Here is a 16197-nt window from a genome sequence, read left to right on the forward strand (position 1 = left end):
TTCTCTCTTAAAGGGTTCTTTCATTCAAGTAGTATTAGTGCAGTTATTCATCTTCATTTGGAGTGCTTTTTGAATAATATCCAAATCTCTTCAGCGCTTAATGAAGTAGATTTTTGAGAGTATTGCCCATTTGTCTATTTCAAAATATATCTGGCCTATCTTTGCTCTCTGTTCTGTTTGCATAAACCTAGGTTCCACCTGACAAAAAGCCTATTGCCTGTAAAATGTTATCTAGTTCCATTGTAATTGTGGTAGTAATTGTCAATGAGAACAGATTGTGGAGTGGCTATTAATTTTTAACCCTGCGTCACTGTTTGGTGCTGAACAGGATATCTTTCATCCACATAAAATAGTGTGTACTGTTCCAGCTGGGGATATCAAGATTTCTTCTGCCCCAGAGTGAGATTTAGTTCCACACAAAGCAGGCAAAAATAGAATACTGAAGTCATTTTGCATTGTCTTCATAAATGCAAATAAAGCCATCTAGGTATAATTTGTAGGATTACACATTATAAACAACATAAATAGTTTTGATAAAAGTAACATGTTAGATGTAACCTCTAGAATTTTAACGATTTTTGTCATATTCCTAAATGGCAGACTGATCAGGAAAGTAGAGGTTCTATTTGAAAGTTAGATGTTGGATTGCAGATTGACTCAGTAGTCAGGAAGCAATAACCAATGGTGATTGGTGGTGTCATTGTAAAGCCATTTGAGAATGAAACTCCACTAAATGTTTTCTCCTGTATTTTATGAAGCTTCAAATATTTAGGTCTTTCAGATGAAACATAACAGTGAGGCAGAAAACTAAGGAAGAAATCAGTTGCTGGGAGGGCAATAAAAGTGGCAGATGGAATTCAAATGTACTGTAAGGTAATGAATTTCCAGAGAACAAACAAGAGGATACAATGCATAGTATATGATAGGATACGGAAAGATGCAGAGGAACAGAGATAGCAGTCTTGAAGGTGCTAGGGTAGATAAATAAGATATTTATGAAAACATATGACATTTTTTTCCTGTCTTAATTAAAGTTATTCAAGTAATGTGTGGCCACACTAAAGTGCTGATTAATTACGTGTTTAAGAAGGGTTTTGGCCCAAAACATTGCCTATTTCCTTCGCTCCATAGGTGCTGCTGCACCCGCTGAGTTTCTCCAACATTTTTGTGTACCTGCTGATTACATACAGTCAGTTCACTATATTACAGAAAATAACTAATGGCGTTAGTGAGAGTACAGAAACATAAGGATGGAGATTTTTTATCTACAAGGGGAGACTAGCTAGAGTTAAAAAAATGTATGTTATTACAGCCATCTTGGTATATCTCTTGTAATCCTATCTGCCCCATTTTTGATTTATATCACATAATTGTCTTCTGTTCATATTTGGAAATGTGAGAAGATTCCCAGGTATTCCCCAAGAATTTGGTACCATGTTAATTCATAAGTTCTGTGTGCACTCCAAAGAAAAGTTGGAGCGAAGTTTGCAGATCAAAATTCTGGAGGAGAGGGAGTTGTGATAGAAAGAAACCCAGTAAGTAAGAATCAGGTGTCTATGGGACATTAAGCAACAGACTGGATCATTGGCAGGGATGGCAGTGGGTGCTGATAATGGGTGAAAAGAAGATAATAATTGAGGAATGAAGGAAGGGTACAGTGTTGTTGATGGATTATAATTATTGGAGGAACTAGAGAGGTAGGTTGGAGCTATGGGGTAAGGATAGGACAGGGCTTCAGAATGCGTGGGTGCAGTGGGCGAGTTCAGCTATATGTGGTATGTGAAGGTTAGGATTTGGTAGGAAGGGTAGATTGCGGGTGAGGTTGAGGGATGGCTTTTCCACCTCAGGTGTCCATCTAGGATAGCGCCCACACCTAATCGGACAAGTGGATGACACAAAGCTGGGTGGCAGTGTGAACTGTGAAGAGGATGTTAGGAGGTTGCAGGGTGACCTGGACAGGTTGAGTGAGTGGGCAGATGCGTGGCAGATGCAGCAGTATAATATAGATAAGTGTGAGGTTATCTACTTTAGCGGAAAAAACAAGGGGGCAGATTATTATCTCAATGGGGTTGGGTTAGGTAAGGGGGGGGGTGCAGCGAGACCTGGGCATCCTTGTACACCGGTCACTGAAAGTTGGCTTACAGGTACAGCAGGCAGTGAAGAAAGCTAATGGAATGTTGGCCTTCATAACAAGAGGATTTCATTCTAGGAGTAAAGATGTTCTTCTGCAGTTGTATATGGCTCTGGTGAGACCGCATCTAGAGTATTGTGTACAGTTTTGGTCTCCTAATGTTAGGAAGGACATCCTTGTGATTGAGGCAGTGCAGCGTAGGTTCACGGGGTTGATCTCTGGGATGGCGGGACTGTCATATGAGGAAAGATTGAAAAGACTAGGCTTGTATTCACTGGAGTTTAGACCAGTATACAAGGACACCCAGGTTTCGCTGCAACTCCCCCTTACCTAACCTAACCCGATTGAGATAATAATCTGCCCCCTTGTTTTTGCCGCCAAAGTGGATAACCTCACATTTATCTATATTATACTGCATCTGCCACGCATCTACCCACTCACTCAACCTATCCAGGTCACCCTGCAACCTCCTAACATCCATTTCACAGTTCACACTGCCACCCAGCTTTGTGTCAACCGCAAACTTGCTAGTGTTGCTCCTAATTCCCTCTTCCAAATCATTAATATATATGGTAAACAGTTGCGGCCCCAACACCGAGCCTTGCGGCACTCCACTAGCCACTGCCTGCCATTCTGAAAGGACCCGTTCACTCCTACTCTTTGCTTCCTGTCTGCCAACCAATTTTCTATCCCTGTCAACACCGTACCCCCAATACCATGTGCTCTAATTTTAGTCACCAGTCTCCCGTGCGGGACCTTATCAAAGGCTTTCTGAAAGTCTAGATACACTATATCCACTGGCACCCCTTTATCCATTTTACTTGTCACAGCCTCCAAAAATTCCAGAAGATTAGTCAAGCATGATTTCCATTTCATAAATCCATGTTGACTTGGACTAATCCCTTTACTGCTATCCAAATGACCCATTATTACCTCTTTAATAATTGATTCCAGCATCTTTCCCACCACCAAAGTCAGGCTAACTGGTCTGTAATTCTACGTTTTCTCTCTCGCTCCTTTCTTGAAAAGTGGGATAACATTAGCTATCTTCCAATCCACAGGAACTGATCCTGAATCTATTGAACATTGGAAAATGATCACCAAGGCATCCACTATTTCTAGAGCCACCTCCCTGAGGACCCTGGGATGCAGACCATCAGGCCTAGGGGATTTATCATCCTTCAGTCCCATTAGCCTACCCAATACTATTTCTCGCCTAATGAAAATTTATTTCAGTTCCTCTACCCCCTTAGATCCTCTGTCCTCCAGTACATTTCAGAGATTGTTTGTGTTTTCCTAAGTGAAGACAGATCCGAAGTACCTGTTCAACTCTTCTGCCATTTCCTTGTTCATCTTTTCAACCCGTATTGCCCGTTTTGTTTCCTTCTTGTCCCATGAAAGTTTTCCAATCCGCTGGCTCCCGGCTACTCTTTGCTGTGTTATACATCTTTTCTTTTAGTTTTATTCTATCCCTAACTTCTCTTGTCAGCCACGGTTGCCTCCTACTCCCCTTAGAATCTTTCTTCCTTTTTGGAATGAAATGATCCTACGTCTTCCGGATTATGCCCAGAAATTCCTGCCATTGCTGTTCCATGGTCATTCCTGCTAGGATCTCTTTCCAGTCGACCTTGGCCAGCTCCTCTCTCATGCCTTCAGAGTCCCCTTTGTTCAACTGCATCACTGACACTTCCGATTTAACCTTCTCCTTCTCAAATTGCAGATTAAAACTAATCATATTATGATCACTACCTCCAAGCGGTTCCTTTATCTCGAGTTCTCTTATCATATCTGGTTCATTGGACAACACTAAATCCAGAATTGCCTTTTCTCTGGTCGGCTCCATTACAAGCTGCTCTAAGAATCCATCTCGGAGGCACTCTACAAACTCTCCTTCTTGGGTCCTGAACCAACCTGATTTTCCCAGTCTACCTGCATATTGAAATCCCCCATCACCACAGTGGCATTACCTTTGTTACATGCCAGTTTTAACTCCTGCTGCAACTTACACCCTACATCCGGACTACTATTTGGGGATCTGTAGATAACACCAATTAGTGTCTTCTTGCCTTTACAATTCCTCAACTCAATCCACAGTGACTCTACCTCGTCAGTCCCTATGTCTTCCCTCGCAAGGGACTGAATTCCATCCCTCACCAGCAGAGCTACTCCCCCCTCCTCTGCCCACCAGTCTGTCTTTTCTATAGGATGTATATCCCTGAATATTAAATTCCCAGATCCGATCCTCCTGCAGCCACGTCTCGGTAATCCCCACAATTTCGTATCTACCAACCTCGATCTGAGCCTCAAGCTCATCTACTTTACTTCTTATACTTCATGCATTCATATACAATACTTTTAATTCCTTACGCATCTCACCTTTCACATCGATCCCTATTACACTTGGCCATACTCTCCTATCCCTGTGGGAGCTTTCTTTCCCATTAATTCTGGGGTCAATAACTATTTTAAGGATAAGGGGGAAGTCTTTTAGGACCGAGATGAGAAAATCATTTTTTACACAGATGAATCTGTGGAATTCTCTGCCACAGAAGGTAGTTGAGGCCAGTTCATTGGCTATATTTAAGAGGGAGTTAGATGTGGCCCTTGTGGCTAAAGGGATCAGGGGGTATGGAGAGAAGACAGGTACAGGATACTGAGTTGGGTGATCAGCCATGATCATATTGAATGGCGGTGCAGGCTCGAAGGGCCGAATGGCCTACTCCTGCACCTATTTTCTATGTCTATGTCTATCCCTTTACTCTCTTTCCCTTTAACTCCGTCCTTGACTATCCCATTTGACACCCCACCCCCCTTATTACTTGGTGTGTATCAAGGTAGTTCTGTGCTTCAATAGCCAGATGTAAGAACAGGATGGGAAATCATAGACGTTATGGACTTCACAGAAATTCCCAGATTTTCTTTGCCATTATATATCTATTGTATTGTGTGCCCCATAATCCTTTGACAGAACAATTTACTGGTCTAAGTATTTCCAGCTACAAAAGAGCTGGATTTTGATTCCAAGACAGTTAGGAACTACATGAACAATAAGGTGGTATATTATGTGCTGCTTGGTAGAATGTTTTTTCTATAAAAAATATTTGTATTCACATAAACCATGTAGACCTTTGTAGACCTATTGTATGTGGAGAAATTGGCATGCAGCTCCCAATCGACTCCTTGTTATTGTCACAGTGAAATTAAACTAATGTTGTTAAAAGCATAGTGAGTTTTAAGGGTGAATTTGTGATTACGTTTTTTAAAATTCATTTATTTGGAATGTTTGCATTAGTTTAGTTTAGTTTAGAGACACAGCGTGGAAACAGGCCGTTCTGCCCACCAAATCCACATCAACCAGCAATTATTTATACACTAGTTCTATCGTACACACTAGGGACAATTTACAGAAGCCAATTAACCTACAAACCTGCACGTTCTTGGAGTGTGGGAGGAAACCGTAGCACCCGGTGAAAACCCACTCAGTCTTAAGGAGAACGCACAAGCTCCATACAGACAGCACCTGTAGTCAGGATTGACCCAGGTCTCTAGCACTGTAAGGCAGCAACTCTACCACTCTGCTGCCACAGGAAGGCAACCATTTAGTGGCCATCCCTAATTGCTGTTGAGTTGTTGGTGGTGAACCACCTTCATGAATTGGAGTAATCTTCTAGTGAAAGTACTCTCATTTTATCCAGGGAGTTCCAGGATTTAAACACAATGATGTTAAATGAACTGAAATATATTCCATGTTAGGATGGTGTGTGCCCTTGGAAGAGAACCCATAAGCAGTAATGATTCCCCCCCCCCCCCCCCCCCCCCCCCCCCCCCCCCCCCCCCCCCCCCCCCCCCCCCCCCCCCCCCCCCCCCCCCCCCCCCCCCCCCCTTATTCTTCACAGTTTTGAAGGTGCTGTCAGTGAGAGGAGTCTAGACATGTAACTGCAGTGCCTTGTGTAGATAACATATACTACTACAATAGTTTGCTGGTGGAAGAGGGAATAAATATTTAAGGTGGTGGATGGGACATCAATCAAGTAAGATGCTTTATTCTGGATGGTGAAAATTGATAATTGATGGGCCTACATGCTCCAATTAAGTGGAGAGAATTCTATCACTTGTCTTAGTTGTTCTTTGAAGATGTTGAAAGGGCTTTCGGATGACAAGGGTGAGCCATAAAATAACCAGTCTCAAATCTGCTCCTGTAGCCACTGTATTAGTACAATAGATCCAGCTGAGTTTCAGGTACATGATGAGTCGAGGATGTTGATGGGGGACAGGAGAGTGGGAAGGGTGGGTGTGATATGCAGCAATGCTATGTTAATGTAATTAAATGACAAAAGTAGAATGTTAGACTCTTCCTTTTTGGAAATGTTACTTTTGTATGTCACGAGTGCAGGTTACAGCCATGTCTGAATGTTGGTTGGGTCTTCGCTCATGCAGGTGTGCACTGTTTCACTTCCATAGAAGTTGAGAAAAGAATGGAGCAAAGAGCAATCATCCAACAACTTACCACATCTAGCGTTATGTTGAAAATAAAATTATTAATGAAATAACTGAAGCTGAGTAGGCCTTGGACGTTCCTCTTAATGATATCCAATCCATTCTATACAACAGTAATAGTAATTGTAACATGCAATGTGTTCTAAATAGTTCATGTAATTGAAGAAGAATGGTACATCTAGCCAAAAGGAGATATTTAGGTGGTGATTGAAGACTCGATGGAAAGATAAACACTGGAAAAGGTCCTCAAGGCAGAGAAAAAGATGGAAACTGAGTGTGGTTGATGTAGAGAGTTCTGAAACAGGACCCAAGCAGTTGAAAGTTTGTATCAGAAAACCAAAGAGAGCGCAGACCATTATGAGATCGAAGGATCATAATTTGTCTGTAGAGCAAAATAAAGTGGAATTAATGTTAATGATAGGGAGGTAATTGAAGACCAACCAAACTAAAGATCATGAGTATCACTATGGCACTGCAGGTAGCTCTGCTGCCTCACAACTCCAACAAGCTGGGGTTCAATCCTGACCTTCATTCATATATGTGTGAAATTTGCATATTCATCCTGTGACTGTGTGCATATCCCCCATGTCCCAAACAAGTGTTAGTCGAGAGGTTAGTTGGCCACTGTTTGGTACAACTTGCATAGCTGGGTAATAGGAAAATGGAGAGGAACCAATGAGTAGGTAAAAAAGAATAGGTTATTGGTAAATATGTAGGAGAATAGAAATGATGCAATTGTGCTGATAGCAGGCATGCACTTAATAAGCCAAATGGCTGCCTACTATGTTGTAAGAAAAATATAAATAACATTTTGTCTAACATTGAATGTAATGTGGGTGGTACAAGGCATCATGCAGGAGGAGAGTGATTGTGTTCTGAACAATTTACTGTCTATGCAAAGAGAATGCAAAAAGACCAATGAGAAGTGTCTTGGTGTAACAAAAGCATGAATAAATGCTTTAGAAGTAAAGATAGGCACAAAGTGCTGGAGTAACTCAGCGAGCCAGGCAGCTGATGCTTTGTGTCTATCTTTGGTATAAACTAACAACTGCAGTTCCTTGTTTCTGCTTTAGAAGTAACCTTCCTTAAACAATTTTTGATATAATGGGTTAGATGTAAATACTTTACCATTGTTGTTTATCCTTGTTTTTTCAGTCACTGCTGAAATGATTGCATTTGGCACTCTTTGTCCAAGTTTTGTTTTGTATTTATTTCAATCACATTCATAGCTTTTCACTATTTAAGGAGTTGCATTGTGTTTCATTCTCAGTTTTGTTCTGCAATGGATATTAAGATTAATCATGTGCAATTCCTCGTCATCAGTTAATCCTCCAAAACTATGAATCACTTTGCTTGCCTTTCTTGAAAGCTATTTGGTCTTATCATTATTTTGTATTATGTCAGTACGTGTTGTATAATGTCAGAACAGCAGCAGCATTGTCAAGTCAGGCTGAAGGGCCTATTTTTGTGCTGTATAATTCTATGACATGTATTCAGGTATTTGCTCAGTGACCAGGTGCATTCAGGATATAATTTACCTTTGATTTCCAGCCATTGTTATTAAAGACTATATTAAGACCCTTTCAAAGTTATGTTTGATAATGCAGGATGCATCCATATAGCACAGAAGTTGTGGCCAGGTGGTGAAGGTGATGGACTGGAAATCCATTGGGTTTCCCAGCTCAGGTTTGAGTTCTGGTGAAGGAGGCTTTTGGCATGTTAGCCTTCATCAGTCAGGGAATTGAGTATAGAACCTAGCACGTTAGGATGTTTTAGAGGCTGCACGTAGAGCATTGTGTTCAATTTTGGTCACCCTGCTATAGAAAAGCTCCCATTAAACTGAAAAAAACGCAGGGAAGATTTAGGAAAATATTGCCAGGACTCTAGAGCCTGAACTATAGGGGGAGATTGAGCAGGTTAGGATTTAGCAGGATGCTGACGGGGTAATCGTTTAGAGGTACATCAAATCATGAGGGGAATAGAAAGGTTGGATGCACAGTCTTTTTCCCAGGGGAGAAGAATCAGGATTTAGTAGTAGCTACACAGATAGGAAAGATTTATAGGGATATATGGGTCAAATGCAGGCAAATTGGACTCGCTTAGATGGGGCATCTTGGTCAATATGGATGAATTGGGCCAAAGGGCATGTTTCCATATATCTGAAATATCTGAAATAACACCTTTATCTGAAATACCTCTATCTGAAATATCACCTTTAAACATTGAACAATTACTTTATAATAGGGAGCCGGATATTTTACCCAGATTGTTTGTGTCAGCTCTCTGCTTATTCCAATGCTTCTGCGTAGCTTCAATTATTTATCCAGATTTTCCTTTTAAGTGCTGTGATAGACACAAAAGGGCTTGAACTAGTTAGACCAACGAAATCAAAGGCTGAATGAAATGATTGATTGTATACGGTGTCAGTGAGCAGAATGGATAGAGGGAAATGCTTGCTACATCAAAGCCACCCCAGTAAGCAGTGTGGTCTTCTGACTTCCTTGACTAGCTTCCCTTAAAAATGCAATAATGTCTGCCTCAGATATTCTGGCAAAGCCTGCCACTCTCTGGCACAACCAGCTACTGATGAATGCTCAGCATTACTGTTGTTAGTCTGATCTCATGCACTTTTGCCATTATTACCCCATTTTAAAAATTAGTTGACAAAAGAAACCTTCAAGGGTACTGGTCCAAGTATCAGACTCACGGCAGAGTGAGACCACACACAGATGTTCTCGTCTCTGATACGAGAGGGATGAATTATGAGGATAGATTGGGAACCAAGTCACTTTAAGTAGATACTTATTTAGTTAGTTTAATTTAGTTCAGTTTTGTTTATTGTCACGTGTACTGGGATACAGTGAAAAGCTTTTGTTGCATGCTAACCAGTCAGTGGAAAGACTGCACATGATTACAATCAAGCCATCCACAGTACACAGGTACAGGATAAAGGGAATAATGTTTAGTGCAGTAAAATCTGATTAAAGGTAGTCCGAGGATCACCAGTGAGGTAGATGGTAGCTCAAGACGGCTGTTGGTCGGATGGTTTAGTTGCCTAATGACCACTGGGAAGACACTGTCCCTGTGCATTTTCACACCATGATGGGTGAGGGGATAAGAGGGAGTGACTGGGTGAGACTCGTCCTTGATTATGCTGGTGACCCTGCAAAGGCAGTGTGAAGTGCAAATGGAGTTGAGTGAGGTTGGTTTGTGTGATGGTCTCAGCTGCGTCCACAATTTTCCGCAATTTCTTGCAGAGGCCTGACTTATAGGCCCGATACAATGTATTTGGGATAATTTGAGATTGCAAGAAAGATATTATTTGCGTAAAAATGGCACAAACCTTTAGACGCTGTCAAAGTGATTACCTCAATTTACAGTTACTCAGGACTGGAAGAAGTGTAGAAGTTTTATTAGATCATGACCTTGTTCCTTTTTAATTGTTAATGAGGGAAAGTTTCTTGTAATTTATTTCAAGACAGTTTGTTTGGCCTACAATTTGCTATTAGAACTTATGAAGCTGTAGAAACTAGAAAAGGAACATTAGGTCCCAAAATTAAATGTGTTAATCTATATTTTCACCAAATCCCTCAATCCCATCTGTGCAGAGATTCGCCTGATTGCTTCTGACTGTGATCTTGGTTTTCACTCTGGTGGCCTCTACCTGCCCACACCCCACTAATTACAAATTTGGCAATTCCCCAAGAACATGTGACATTTTGAAATGTACATGTAGAACTATCAATGTTCTCTGTAGAACTATTTGTTTCAGGAAAGATCAGTTAACTGGCTGAGCTTGAATGTTTATGGGCCTTGAGAAGTATTCATTACAAATACAATCAACAGCACCAAGATCACATTCAGTTTTATCACTTGTTCAGATGCAATAATTAAAATACAATGTGCTCCATATATGGTTCACTGGTAAATGCGCAGCTGATAAATTACATGAGATATGGGCCTCATTCTCCTCTATAATCCCACCTTTATGAGACAGGATCGTAATGGAAAATAATGAAATGGGCAGTGTGCTGTTTCAGCAAATTCACTAACCCAGCTGAGTTTTCCTTTCACCAGCAGCCCCACCAGCACCACAATCCCGGCTGCGACCACCATTGGGCTAGTATTTCATGCCTGCCATGTTGGCACATAACCCAAGAAAAATTTCCCACATCTTCCCCTCATCCCGTCATTTCCTCATCTGCCACATGGGAATGATAATACTCTTGCATTCTCTCAGTGATGTTGAAGCGGTGGCAAGTAGTTGGCGGGATGCCCGAGACCCCATTTCAAACCTCAGCTGGAATCTTTGAATGATCCTGACCTCTTTCCACTGTTTCATTCAACCAGCATTTTACGTTCTATGTTGTTACCTCTTTGTAAAAGCAATTCTTCACGCTTACTCAAAGATCCTTCATCAGAAGCAATGGGTGGCTGATCTGTGTTTTTAACAAAAGCTTTGTAAATAAATAGATGGAGGAATGTGTTTTTGAACATTTTTGAATATGCTAAATGGAACTTGAAAAGTTACCAGAATCCCTTTTGATGAAGTGACTGCGAGCAGTTAGGATGCCAATCGCACTTGAGCATGATGGAAAAATATAACGATTCACTGAAGTCAGACACAACAACAGTGACAACCAAACACTCTCCTGTATAAAATATGAAGTATATGCTAGACATCTGAAATACAAAAGCAATTGCCAAAATCATATGACAAGTATATCAGCAACTATAAGAAGAGTAACAAGAACGATGTTTTATGTTAGAGGCATCACTTGAACCAGAATGTTGTTGTGTGTTTCTAACTACTCTATTAAAATGTCTTTTCTTTCAGATTTAGATCAGCCTGAATCTCAAATGTTTATTTTGTTTCTGTTTAGCACTCACCCAGTTTGACATGTTCATCACTTGTTGGAAAAGAATAGCGCATTCATGGAATTTACATGGAAAAAAACGTCAGGTTTCCATAATAAACTAGAAATATAAAATAGAAATAGAAACATAAATAGAACATAATGCACTGCTCAGGGGCAGTTAGTCGATCCACTGCACAGTGTCAGAGACCTGGATTCAATCCTGAACTCAGGTGGTGTCTGTGTGGAGTTTGCATGTTCTCTCTGTGATGTTCCTCCAGGTGTTGTGGTTTTCTCCAATGAGGGAGGCAATGGTTCTATTAACTGTGGCACTGTGTCGGCCTGATACCTCTGTGAACGGTAGAGCCTTCAGTTTTTTTTAAGAGTGGTGGAGAGAGTAAAGCCTGGCTACACAGTCATTCTCTGCAGAAGAAGGAAAATGCAGGTATTGGTGCCATCCATATGGCTGAACGGCCAGCTGCACAAAAGTATAATTATATATGATTGTATAATTATAACATGATGAAGCCATGTCTGAATAATTATCATCAGGTGGGACTCCTTCAGGTAGCACTCTGAATTAATATGAACAGCGTCTTGCCTGCTGTACCATAACTCTGTTGTCAGAAACAATTTATTATTTAATAAAGTGATCAAATGTCTCACTTCCTCAAAATGGGTTGAATCATGAAAGTCAGTGTCATCGTTGCTTATTTGTTACAGTGAAACAACTTTTTTTTAAATGGCCTCAGTTTGGTCAACCATTGATTGAATCTAAGGCTTGTAGTAGCTAAGAATGGTTATAATGCTGTTTTACTGTGGGAAAACCCACCAGTTTCTCTGTTACTGTGGTGTTTCCAGTTCACTGCTAGATCTACTGTCAGAACTTGGTTCAGTTGTACTACATCTCCCCTTTAACAGGTTCAGACTAGTTTAGTCATTAACTACCGCTAACTGTAGCTACACGTTCTGGATATTGGCATCCTTCTGGTGCCTCCAGCCAATGAATAATATAGTTACAGATATATAATCTGAGAGTACGAAATTAGTGTTACAATCAATATGAGTTGGTTATTCAATCATCGCAAGCTCAGATCCCTTGTCATGGTTCTTCATCATTAGGCCCTGTACAGTTTACTCACTGTCTGGCTTTAGAATGTGAAATTGGGTGCCAATTTGGAACACGGGCACTACAATACAAAGTGTTGATGCCAATAGGTGATCTTATTTATACTGACTGTCATCCTTAAGTGCCATGGAAATGTTTATTCCATACTGACTCCAGAAATACTTGAAACACCAATCAATGTTTTGAAGCTTCTGGCAGAGTGATATTATCTGGTGCAAAAGAGAGTAAAGTTTTTACACGTTTGAGAAAGAACTGCAGATGCTGGAAAAATCGAAGGTAGACAAAAATGCTGGAGAAACTCAGCGGGCCAGGCAGCATCTATGGAGCGAAGGAATAGGTGACGTTTCGGGTCAAAACCCTTCTTCAGACTGATGTGGGAGGGGGGGAAGAAGAAAAGAAGAGGCGGCTACAGCAAAGGTATGCCTACTTTAAAGAAGTTCTCCTCCTCTCTTCCTTTCTTCATCATCCGCACCCCTCTCCCCCCGCCCCCACATCAGTCTGAAGAAGGGTCTCGACCTGAAACGTCACCTACTCCTTCGCTCCATAGATGCTGCCTCACCCACTGAGTTTGTCCGGCATTTTTGTCTACCTTAAAGTTTTTACATGCTCTTTTTAAATCTCAGGATCACCCAAAAGACTTCACAGCAAAATCATTTCTTTTGACATGCAATCACTGTTGAAATGTGGGGAAATATAGCAGCTAATTTACTCACATTCTACCCCGAGATACATGGTTGGATAGTATGTATTAATGGTGTTGGTTGAAGGATTGGTCGGGATACTAGAAGAAAGTTGCTGTTCTTAGTATAGTGCGATACATTTTGCCTACTTTTTCCCTTCATGAATTTGAATGAAATTAAATATAAGATTACATCTTCCAGACTGGGCATTGCAAAGTCCCTTGCACTGCAGAAGGAGACTATTTCGGCCACCATGTGCAAGCTAACTTTAGGGCAATTCTCAACTCTTGGTTCATAGCCTGGCAGATTTCATCTCTTCTAATGTTCATTCATGAACTTTGAGGGTTTAAGCCTAGGCTTAGTTTATGTACTTTATGTTTGTGGACCAGTGCATGACTGAAATGTGATTCCAACCATTGTATCAAAGTCAAAGTAGCAGAAAAAAAGAGAACAATAGCCGTAAGGCTCTCTGGCAGGTGTGCAAAAGTTGACTGATTGTCAATTGTTTCATTGTCAGTCTGCTGGTCTATGACAGCCTCACTTCACAATTTGTCACAATGACCATTGTACATTTTTTTTATAGAAAGTCTTTGATTTTGGAAGGCCATGAGGGAAGATGAAGAAATGCGACTGAAAACTGTAGCTTGTTCCCACCCATGTATCATTCTGCACTTCGATGCTCTGATAAAAGTCAGGGTCCATTGACTTAATCACATTTATTTGCCACTCTTCCTGACCACCTGCTGCAGTAATCATACACTTTACAAGCTCCTCTTCTGTGAACACGTAACCTTACATTATGATGCTCTAAAATACCCATTGCTGTTCGTTCTCTCCAACTCCTACTTGTATGATTTTCTCACGACTCATCCTCAGCCCTATAAAAAATTTAAATGAGAGCAGTGCAGATGCTTAATCCTTTTGCCCTGTGCATGAAATTATTCTCTCTTGATATCCACACATGAACATGGACTGTGGAAAAATAACAAAGATTTTGGCTGTGATGCTGACGTAACTACAGCTACAATTTATGAGGCATGATATACTTATTTTTGTGATGGATGCCCTTCTAAATATGAATCATTATGGTCAGTCAATGAGGTAGATGTGTTGCCTCCTTTGCGAAGGTATCTACAATACTTTATACTTACAGTTCTACTGGGTCTATTAAACAGTTGGTTGCAAAAGGCAAATGGTAGACTGATTTTTCACAGGAGAACTATTGTTCATATTGGCTCTACAAGTTGTCATGAAATTCCAAATGCATAAAATCATCTTACAGTTAAAATCCGTGCTTGCTGAATGGAGGAAATTGATTGACCAAGTAAATGCAGTTACACTGACTGGCCCCTAAACTTGGTGGTAATTGAATACAAAAATTCTGAGGTCAGGAGCAAATATGCTTTTCATTGTAATCATAGCACAGACCTGTCAGAATGTTTGTATTCAATGTGAGAGACCACTTGCAGCATTGTGCACATTATTTGTACCTGCTCTTTGAGGTACCAACCTTCCACACTGGGAGCATAAATGTTGAGGCTTTCAGGCCACTGTTTTTTTCAACAATGATGGAGTGAGTTTGGGTTAGAATTAAGGAGTAAGAAAAGGATTTATAAAGGTATCATAGGTCCCTTCCTAACTCAAGATTGTGAAACTGGACCAGGCACGCTCCACGTTAATATGTCAAACCTTCACACAAGGGTGGCGGTTGGACTCACTAAAACTGGAAATGCTCATTCCTTTGCACTTTCGTGGCAGGAATGCAACTTGCCATTTATCATTGATGTTATCAAGGTCATGCTGCATGCTTGATTGCTTCATTTGCTGAGGAGTTGTCTTTTTGTCATCAGCAAACATCCCTATTTCCAATGTTATGATGGAAAGAAGGTCCTCGATGAAGCACCTGAAGGTGTTTGAACATACGATACTGCCCTGAGTAACTCCTGTGGAAATATCCTAGGCCTGGGATATTGACCTCAACAACCAATTTGTTTGTGCACAATATGACTCTTCAATCATTGGAGTATTTTTCATTTGAAGCCTATTGAATTCAGTTCACCAAGGCACCTTGACATCATGCTTCCTAAAATGCTCCTTTGATCTCAAGGGCAGTCACTTTCATTTCACCTATAAAATGTAACTCTTTGGTCCATGTTTGGGCTAGGGCTGGGATGTCAAAATTGTCCTGTCAAAATTAATTCTCAACGTTGATGAATAGGTTATTGGTGAGTAAGTGCCTTGTGACAACATCTTCCATTATTTTGCTGATCATTGAAAGTAGACTGATTGTATTTGTTCTGCTTTTTCTGTTTCCGAGCTTCCCATTTAACAAATATGTCAATAGTGACTCCGCAATCAACATGCCAGGACTGGAGGTGCTTTGTTGGCTATGGATACTAACCCAAAGTAGGTTGAGACCTTGGGGTAAGAGGCCGAGGCTGTCTAAAAGTGATGCTTGTGATTGTGTAGGAAGGAACTACAGATGCTGGTCTAAACAGAAGATAGACACAAAAAAGTTGGAGTAACTCAGTGGGACAGGCAGTATCACTGGAGAGAAGAAATGGGTGACATTTCGAATCAAAATCCTTCTTCTGAAGTAGGGTCTCGACCTGAAATGTCACCTATTCATTCTCTCCACAGATACTGCCTGTCCTGCTGAGTTAAAATTGATGTTTTTGGGGGCAGCATTGCCTTCCTATCTGATGAGCAAAGTATTCATAGACTTAGGCAGGCAGAATTCCTGGCAACCAATGGCGTACAGTGAGGTTCAGCTCCAGGGATCTTTCAGTTGGGTCAAAGATAAGGTGTCACTTTTTAATATCACAGTCAATGCTTACAATTGGTTACAAGCATGACCCAATGGGAAGTAAAATCAATTAAATTATTAAGCAAGAGGTACAGCAA

At 40.8% G+C, this 16197-nt stretch overlaps 1 protein-coding gene across 8 annotated transcripts in view; it reads left to right on the forward strand.

The window, feature by feature from the left end:
- Window positions 1-16197, forward strand: part of dlg3 (discs, large homolog 3 (Drosophila)) — a 389240-nt gene that overhangs the window by 278490 nt on the left and 94553 nt on the right. The gene's annotated exons all lie outside the window — the stretch shown is intronic.

This window comes from Leucoraja erinacea, chromosome 12 (genome assembly GCF_028641065.1).
Source record: "Leucoraja erinacea ecotype New England chromosome 12, Leri_hhj_1, whole genome shotgun sequence".
NCBI lineage: Eukaryota > Metazoa > Chordata > Chondrichthyes > Rajiformes > Rajidae > Leucoraja > Leucoraja erinaceus.